The sequence below is a fragment of the Cebus imitator genome, unplaced genomic scaffold (assembly GCF_001604975.1).
Source record: "Cebus imitator isolate Cc_AM_T3 unplaced genomic scaffold, Cebus_imitator-1.0 Scaffold535, whole genome shotgun sequence".
NCBI classification, from domain to species: domain Eukaryota; kingdom Metazoa; phylum Chordata; class Mammalia; order Primates; family Cebidae; genus Cebus; species Cebus imitator.
Window position 1 is genome coordinate 1,132,379 of NW_016107850.1, and position 9,339 is coordinate 1,141,717.

The 9,339-nt window shown below is 39.0% G+C and overlaps 1 protein-coding gene across 1 annotated transcript in view; it reads right to left on the bottom strand.

The window, feature by feature from the left end:
- The window catches only part of HTR2C (5-hydroxytryptamine receptor 2C), a 287,010-nt gene extending 278,380 nt beyond the window's left edge, over window positions 1–8,630 (bottom strand). The window contains exon 1 of the mRNA XM_017514709.2: window positions 8,542–8,630. The gene's annotated coding sequence lies outside the window, so the exon portion shown is untranslated. The remainder of the gene's footprint in view (window positions 1–8,541) is intronic.
- Window positions 8,631–9,339: the final 709 nt, after the last annotated feature.

Here is a 9,339-nt window from a genome sequence, read left to right on the forward strand (position 1 = left end):
ACTGCACACAAAAAATTATAACACATTTGCATTTTAAGCATTGCTTCTTGGCTTTATAGTCTGCATGATATTCTTCCTCACCCCCTCCAATCAAACAGTACATCTTTCTCTGAATTTGTCTGCAGTCATTTCCCAGTGTGCCCCATTAGCTGAAGCTTGTTACTTCCTAACCCGCCTAATAGTCCCTTGGTTTCATCTTGATATTTGGCAGCTACTTTGGTAGCTGGCAACTTTTAGCCCTATGTATGCTCTGCCCAGGAGTTGGGCAGCATTATTTGGTGCCATTGTAATGAGAGTGGGAGATGTGCAGAGTTCAAACATGGGATAGGGAGTTGTCTGAAGTGAGCTTTCAAGTGCTAACCTTAAGAGTCTATAATCACAATGGAATTTAAAGTTAGTCCATTTGAACAACATCTTTCAGAAATAATTCTGAAGCTACATTAATGGACTGAAATGGGAAATAATGAAGAAAAGTGATCCACGAATGAATACAAGGTAGGAAGGACAAGTATTATTTCAATTGTCATGAGAAATCAAAGAAATCTGGGAGAAGGGATAGAGGTTTTTTTTTTTTTTTTTAATAATTTCTTACACTATAAGTGTTGTGATAAATGCACTCTGTATCATACTACAGAAAAAAATGAACTTTTATTTGATCTTGTTTTATTCTCAATCAAGAGACTCAGAATATCCACGTTTGTACAAATTTGGCTGCTCTTCTGAAAATGGCATTTACTCATGGTAAAGTACAATTCTATGGTTAAATAAGTCAAATTACTTTATAGCAATGTACTATCTTCTCAGCATTTGAATGCTTTTCACTTTTAAATTCTGAAGTAGGTTGGTGCAAAAGTAATTGTGGTTTTCACCATTAAAGTGGTGGTGAAATAAATAAAATAAAATTTTATTTTACTTGTGGGAGTTTTCTCCATATTCTCTTCCCCATTTTCTATATATTACACAATTCGTGACTCTATATTTGTAAACTTAGGGAAGCAAGTGATTTAACCTCAGTGGTTTCTGTATTCTGTATCTGTTTATAACTGAGAGGTTAGTTTGAGGGATCCTTACAAAAAGATTATCTAGCATAAGGCTCTCATTTTGGAGTTGTGGAAACTGGGGCCCAAGTTAAACAAATAACTGGACCACTTTTTCTTCATTCATCCTGAGTGAGAGAGTAGGAAAGAGAAATCAATGTTGCCTGTACCATAAATTGCAAAACTGTATTATTACATTGGATTGCCTTTACTGTCTAACAGTACTTATTTGTTTCTTTAGGGAAGTATTGTGGAAGATGTTTATTACCTCACTAGCATCCAACAAAGTGTTAAATGTACATTAAGCCCTCAACTGAAATTCCCTTGCTGAATTTCAATTAAGCTATTGCTGAAATTCCATAATTCTTACAGGCTTTTCTTTATTCATTTTCATCTTACATTTCACTAGTTTGGAAGATAAATATGGGCAGTGAATTTTATAGGTATACTTACATGAAATTTAGGAAATTGGCTGTGGTTTGGCAATAGAAGCAGGGAAACTTGACACAGACAGTTATTCAATGAGAAGTGGTTAATAATATTCCAAACTAAAGAATCTGCCCTTGCTAATTTAAATAGCATTTTGGAGAGCAAGTCATTGTATCAATGAAGAGTCATTTGGGCTTATAATTCTACCATACAAGTTCTTTTCCATTTACATAGTGATTTTAAAAATAGATACAGAGGCATGATGAAATGACTAAATAAATAAATCTATCGAGAAATCAGCTCATTTCTGCTTTTTCAAAATGCGGGTTCAAAAAATATTTGTTGGAGAGACACCAGATCTTCCTTGTTTTACTTCCTTCAAGAATGAAGTAATCAACATCTTTCTGAATCTATTTTAGACTAACATTACATTTTAAAATAAAGATATGGGCCTATTAGACCTCTGGGAGTCATTGACTAACTAAAAATTCTAGAGCAATCTGCTTACAAGCCACAAAGCATTAAATTAACTGTTTAATATAAGATTAAAAAGAAAACTAATAGACTCATGATGTGATCACTCAAAACAATTCATTAATACTAATGTCTGATTTCCTTTAACATTATAAAAAGTGAGAAAATAAAGTTGTTTTTTACAAGTTTATTTGCTACAAAGGCATTTAGGAATTGTTTTATTTTTCTTCCCCTCCCCCTCTCAGGAATTGTTATTTTAAAAAGAAAACTTATGCTTCTTTCTGAGCCATCAACCCATACCACAAAATGGGTACAGAACTCAGTTTGCTAATAAAAAGAGAATTCTATAGTGATGCATGTTGTCAATGAAATGGTCTCTCTCTCATATATGTATATATAATGATGTATTTCACTGTGAAACGGAAAATAAAACTGTGTGTTAGGGCTAAGCTTTAGCTAAACTAATTTAAGAAGAATTATAATATTTTTATTGCCCTAAAATATGTTCAGAGAAATTACCTAAAATAATTTCAGGGAAAACTGCTATTCTGTTAGATGCCTTGAATTCTTGAACATTATTGTGCAGATGTGCTAAAAATTCTATTTTAGCTCTTTCTTCACCTTCTTTCACCTTTACTTTTACTATTGGAACATAGGTTCCTAAAAGTGGCAATACAACCAATCAAGATATGTTAATTCATTACCTACTATGGGCAAGGCATTTATTATATATGTGGGCTAGTCAACAAAAGCTTCATGCAAGAGGTGGGGCTTGAAACAGACCTTGAAGATCAGATAGAATATAGATATGTTTGGAACAGTAAGCTATATACAACAGTATTGAACTTCTCCAATCTTTCAAGCAATTTCGAATTACAGATCTTGTTCTTTTTTTTTTTTTATCATTTTAAAACGGAAGTAACAAATGGAAGTAATTGGTTTGGTTTTGGATTTTTAAAAATCTACTTTAAAAAAGACTGTAAGCACAGTTACAATTTTCCCAAGTTTGGTCTTTCTACCCTGAAATAAGTTTAAGTATTGTACTCTGATATGATTTTTCTGCCTGGGCTCAGATCAGTAAACTAAAAAAACCTGGCACTTCCTTTTAATAGCACTTATTTTCCAAGTCATAGTTATCAAATTGCTTTTCCTGAATCTAGTATGAAAAGGAAATACATGGCAAATGGGATAAGACAACACTTGAAACCTTCTGATACATCATAATTCTTTTAACACAAACTCAAGATTTTATTGTCTTTATAATAAAACAAAAGATGACACTTAGAACTGGATCACGTAGACCTTTCTTGTCTTATCTATTCCCAGTTCAAAAGGCTTGCATCTTTTAATAGCAGCATTCTTTTAGATCTACAGCTGGGCTCAGCGCACTAAAGCCTTAGCACAATCTTCTTTGTAGTTTTAGCCTTTATCCGAAAAATCTGGTTAGTTTACCCACCATATTCACTGTGCTTCCTGTCATAACACTGCTTTCCCTGGGCATACAGGGAATCTTTGCCCCTCTTGTACTTTTTCACTTTGTGGGGTTGGTGCTAGCCACACTTTTTAAAGAAAGTCTTGTGAGTTTTAGGAGTGTTCACCATGTTTGTGGGAGTGCTATCAGCACAGAAAGAGATAAATGATTTTTAATGATCCTTCTAACACTCAGTCTTAGACCTCCAGGGCTTCTATTTTACTGCTTGAATTTCAAGTAGGCAGTCTTATGTAAAAGACCAAATATGAATGGCCTTTGTTGTGGTGTTACGTGTAGTAGAAACCTGTGAGTCCAACTCACAGTAGTAACATCTGCCTGTCCAGTCATCTCTACATACAATAGCATTATTTCCCTGACTTCATTTCTGTCTTAGTATTATCTCTGTAACTCCCCTGAGCTTCACTCAGCTTCTTGTCCCTCAGTCTCTCAGCATTAACAGCACTTTCTCATTTGCTTTACTTCTTTATTGGTAGCTGAATCTCCACATGAAATGTTGCATGTCTATCTCATTGCCTTGCCAAGCTGCATATCGAGGACTAATGGACATTGTCCATTAATATCCTCACATCCACATGCAGATTTGTTCTGTTCAAAGACTAGTTGTTACAGCATGAAAGAAAAATTAGCCAATTTCTAAACAGAGACAATAGTTTGTTGTTTAACAGCACGGCCTCTCGAATAAAACTACCTGGTTTCAAGCTTGGCTTTGTTCATTCGGTTTGAGCAGATTAACTTCTTTGTATGCCTCAGTTTCCCTAACTGCAAACTGGGTAGTAGTAGTACCTTCTCATGGGGTAGTCATGAAGCTTATATGAGTATATACCTGTAAACCTCTTAGAACTGTGTAGTGCATGGTAAATGTCAATAAATACTGGCCATTGTTACCATCTTTTATACCTGTCTTATGAAGACTTGCTAACTTGGCCAAGTCTTACTACTTTGATTACAGGAAGCTATACTTGAAGAGGATTCAGTGAATCTTGACTCCTGAGATAAAATGAGAGATACATATGTTTAAAATACACTTGCAAAAGATTTGAGAACTGTGACATTTATTCAGAGGCATTTACTGATGACTTTAAAAAATGTATTACGTTTTATGAAAAAATAAAGGAAACCTTAGCCAGTTCATTCATTGCTACCCTTGTGTAGACATTAGTTGACATTGTCTTTGGTTTCAGTGGTGTTCAGTTTTCACTTTATATTTTTACATTGAGCTCACCCCCACACCCTGCCATTAATGCTAATTCAACTTTGAATTTAAATACCCATATATGACTGGTGGCTGTTGCACTGGACAATGCAATACTAAAGCTTTCTAATAGCTTTCAAAAAATTTATGCATAGTTCTTAATAGGTAATAATAACAATATGTTGCCAAAGGGTGTACTTGTATTTAAAGGAGACAATGACTAAGATTAAAGAGGAAAATTCCTGAATGTAGAATTTCAAGTTATATGGAAAACCATGAAGCCTACAGTTTAGGGACCAGGCATTTAGAGAATTCCTTTCAAGTGCCTATCAAATTAGACCATGTAAGTGGTCATGTATGAATAAGGTTAACTATAATTAACAAGGTTGACTGTATCAAATACCAGCTATATGAACAATGCTGTGATAAGCAAGTATTTTAGGAAACAGCAGATGGCACAGTCTTAGCCACAGCTAAGAGGCGGAATGAATATCAAGGTTGAAGTAGAGATGCCGGGTAGAGGGAGACAAAAACAGAATTAAAATTCCATCTTATGTACATCTTATTTGAAATCCTGCTTTCACTATGTCATTTGAGCATTAAAATGTCAGAAGTGATTCGCAAAGAGTTGTTGTAGGTGAGCATTAGTACTAAATCTGCTAGTGACTTGCCAAATGATGATGCAACTTAACCACTTGGTTGGATTCAATGTTATTTGTCTAGAATGGAGATGACTAGACTGTTTTGCCCCAATGTTCTCAGTATATGAAAAAGCCTTCTTAAAATGTCTTGAAGAATGGTAGTGTTGAAGAAATCCATGACTTGAACACACATTAGGCTGTTGATTGGTGATTTCTTTTTGAGGTTCAACAGTAAAATACGTAGATAAAATAACATAGGTAGCCTAGAATGCTAACAAATAAATAATAAATGTTGCTTAGTGAAATACTTTAAAGTTTTCAAAGTGCTTAATACCCATCTGTTTCACAACAATCAGGTGGGGTTTTATGTGATATTGACATAAAACATTACAATAATATATTATTAACTTTAATTTATGATGAAGTTTTCCTAGTTTGCTTATGGCTACCCAGTCAGCTAGAGTGACATGATTTATCAGTTCTTCCACTAGACAACACTAAGCCATATCAGATGCTTTACTAAAATAATTTCAGTGCATATACATCGTCCTTTTGTGAGGTATTTCATTGCTATGAAGGTGAGGTGGTAAGATGCTTTTTAATAATACTGACCAAATAGTCCGGAGCTTCAGGAGCCATTAGAATGTGGGAATTAATTATCTTCCAGTGGGCTCAGCAAACTGCAGCCTCCTTCAATCTCAAACCTTAAACAATTTAATAAGAACAGCTGAGGATATTTAAAGTTGGTTACTGATAATCTCTCCTCCAAATTTTGTTTTAATTTTTGTGTTTTCCTTAGCTGGAGAGGGATAATGTTTCCTTAAAGGAAATACATGGAACAGTAAAATTATTGAGGTTTACTCAATTATAATGTTGGGCTAATCCATTAGAATGCTAGGCTTTTAAATTTTACTTTTATTGCTACAGAAATAAATATGCTCTTCCCAAGTAGCCTTGGAAACATAAATAAATATTTCTTATTCTCTTGCCTTAAATTAATTTTTGAGAATACCTTGAGAAATTGAGGGGAAAAATCTAATGGCACCAAAAAAATGGAGGATAATAATATCTTAATCATTCATAGACTTGCTATGAAGACTATATGATGTAATATACATATGTAATAGTCCTGGATCCACGTATGGCATCCAGGAGGTTCTCAGAAATATCAGTTCTCACCTCGCTTCCAATGAATTCATATTGCACAAAAGCCTGTTACATTATCTGAAAAAGTCATCACTGTCATCCATGCCACCTCTAGATGGAGATAAACCCCTCAAGAAAGCATAGAAAGGGTTAATAACCCTCTCTATATAATGCAGATAGAAAAACACTGTTATTGTTGCTAAAGCACCCCAAATCCTACCTTGACGTTGCAATCACAAACCTTATCCACCTTCCGAATTTCAGGACTTGCGTTGGGCTTGTTGTTGTAGATGATAGATGCTATTAGGAAAGAAATCATGTTTATGAAACAAATACTTTCTTCCCTCCCCAGGAGGATCAGAAGAATTTATTTAGGGAACGAAAACTATAATTAAATATTGTATAAACTACCTCCCCAAAATACGGACAAAATTATTTATTTCCCCCCACCTGTGGGGTGGAATGGGTGGAGGGTGATTGTAGATTATTCCAAAACAACCAGGTGCTAAGGAAATAATACTCTTCAGAAAAGACAATATTCAGTACGAGTTAAGTAGTGCAGAAGAGATGCAATGATCGCGGTATATATCATTTTCTGTGGGACATGTCAGTTGGCCTTTGTGATTTGTCTACACATATGTAGCCAACTACACAGTAACACCTTGTTTCTATTGCACTTATATTTTGATTGTCAGAATGGCTGATATATATGTAAACTTCTTCATGAAAAAATTAAACTGTAGAACCCAGATGTCTTTTATCATTACTGTGTGTGTGAGGTCGCAATTGTCTGCAATCTGGGGAGCTCAGAGGTTACTCACTGCGCAACATTTTCTCTCCCCACACCCATCCCCCCCCAATCATCTTAGCTCAACTGTATATGAGCGTCCCTTGGTTAGCCTGCCTAAAAGGTATGTGGTTAAGGGGCATATGCACTTAGTGGCTCAGCAGTCAGGAGCTTCCTTGGATGGGACATGTACTGGTAAATATTAATGAAGAAGCTGCGCGGTACTAGCAGTGATTCCCGACAAAATTAGATATCTTTTAACTGCCGAATGTCCCTATCTGAATTTTGAGTCGGGGAACGCTGTCGCTTAAAATACAAGGTTCTCAAACACAATGCAAGTGTCTGTCACCTTAGGTCACATACTACCCAACAGGAAGCAAAAGGCAAAGGGCATGGAGCAGAAAAGAAACAGACACACAGACACGTTTTGCAATGACGAACTTTATGTGACATCAGGAACGGCAACCTGTTCTCATGTTTAGCAATTCCGAGGTACGCTGTAAAGAATGCTTGTCAGGTAAAACTGAGTAAAGGGACAGGAATATGAGGCAGCGCGGCAGACTTTTCCGCAATCCTTTTCAAAATATAAAACTGTAACCAAATGACTTAGATACGTTAATAATAATAATAATAAAAGGTTGACTGGATGCCCTTATCCTCTCCTCTTAAGCTTAGGTGACCATCAGCAGCGCTGTTCAAATTCAGCTAACAGCTGTTATTAGACCGAGACTCAGATCCGCAGTGTGTATCTCCCCAGAGTTTCGGATGTTCTCTGAGACCCTCCGAAAAATTAGGGTCGGTTTTCAACGAGAACATAATAAAGGATCCTTGGTTCCCCCTCTGTCCGCACTGTCCCAAACCTTGCGCCCCCTCCCACTTCCCTGCAGTCGAATTTCTTAACATTGTAGTCGGTCCTCCAACTCAGTTGCACCTTCCGCAGCCCGACCCTCTACTCAGCGACATTGCGTTCAGTTTCCCTCCTTTCTCTCCTCCCCCTCCTCACTTCTTGTCACCCCACCCCCGCCTTCCGTTTCTGTCTCGGCTTCCCACGCGCCAGGTTCTCTAGACCCCCGCCTCCGCCCAGCGCCTTCATCTCGAGCCCCCGCTCCCAATCCCCTTCAAGACTTCAGTGCTCCTTCGGTGGAACCTAAGCGCCCCTCTTCTTCCAGAGACTCAAGTCTCCACGCGATTTGCGCGTTCAGAGTCCCTCCCCCCAACCTCCACCAGGGCCAGTGCGGTCCTGCAGGCTGCAGCCATCCGGGACCTATCCCCGCTCCTCACCCCATCCCCCGCCTAAATCTTTAGGGTCTCGGCTAGCAACGCCGCCCGGGGCTCCAACTTACCACTAGCGTCCGGGAGGAAGATGAGACAGCGGTCGCCGCGGCGGCAGCTAGACGAGAAACGGACTCGGCTGCAATCGCCCAGCGGAGCCCGCGGCAGTCGGTGCGCTGCGCTGCGCTGCGCGCCGCAACCTCGCGACTCGGCGGAGGGAGAGGAACGGAGGGAGCTCGGCGCGATGGGAAGCGCCGGCAAGTCGACCTCCTTTGGGCGACCGTGCGCCCCCCCCGGCTAGGTTTGGCTTTTCTCGCTCCACTATCTTACTCTAGCTTAGTAACTGACCACCTCCAGCATCTCTGCACTAATCGCTTCTTCTTTCTTCTTCGTTGGCCCCTAACTAACTACACTACTCTAAACGGACGAAGGCCATCACACGAGCGCCACGACGATCTCGACGACTCCGACGACAACGAAGTACAGACAGAGAGAAGAAAAGTTCATAAGCAATCGGCAGGTAAGGGGAAAGGCAGGCCAATGGAGCAACCAAGGCTAGCAATTCAGCCGCTCCACAGGCAGAATCGGAAAGATTGGTGCATCTGAGGAAGGAAGCGTCCTCAGCGAGCACCAGACCGCCTGCCTAGCGCGGGTGAATCTGCACCGCGCTCTTGAGCCAAACGCGGGATGAGGGGAGGAGCCAAAAGAAGCCAATCAGCGATCAGCATTATGTTGCCCCCGGGCCTGTTTGGACCGGACTGTTAGTGCATCTGGAGCCTGCTGGCAGAGGGCGTGAGACCCAGTGGTGGAGGTGGGGGTGGCGGTGATGATTAACTTAATTCACTAGGCCTGGAGAGTGGGGGGAACAA